A 577-nucleotide genomic window follows, 5' to 3' on the forward strand; every position below is an offset into this window, starting at 1 on the left:
CTCTGAAATCTCTTTCTTTTTCATCTGTATATTTTTCTCATTCCTATACTGGCAGCACCACCAACCTTTGCTTGGAATACTGCAACAGCCTCCTAACTGTTTTCTTTGCCTCTAGAACTTTATTCCTGGAATCCAGAGTCCATACAGAAGCAAAGGGGATCTTTCTAAAAAGAAAATCATGTCACCTGCCTGTTTAAAAGTTTTCAGTGGTTTCCACTGAGCTCGGATACATTTAAAAGCCTTTATATAACTTGCACGTCTCTGCATGCTGGCTTCTCTCTTTTTCTCCAGTCTCAACTCTTCTCCACATTCCTTGTACCCTATACCCTAGGGATATTAACTTACTATAGTTCTTCTCTCATCTGGATCTTGATTATTCTGTTACCTCTTCATGGAACATTCTTCATTCTCCCACTCCCACCCCACATTACTGGCTATTTCTTCTTCCTCCTTCAGGTATACAGTTAAATATAGTTACCTCTAGGAAACTTTCCCTGAATCCTCCGACCCCTTCGGACTGAGTTAGGAGCCTCAGGTATATATATTCTGTAGCACCCTCTGCATCTATCATAATAAT

The sequence above is a fragment of the Galeopterus variegatus genome, unplaced genomic scaffold (assembly GCF_000696425.1).
Source record: "Galeopterus variegatus unplaced genomic scaffold, G_variegatus-3.0.2 Scaffold2798, whole genome shotgun sequence".
In the NCBI taxonomy this organism is placed as follows: domain Eukaryota; kingdom Metazoa; phylum Chordata; class Mammalia; order Dermoptera; family Cynocephalidae; genus Galeopterus; species Galeopterus variegatus.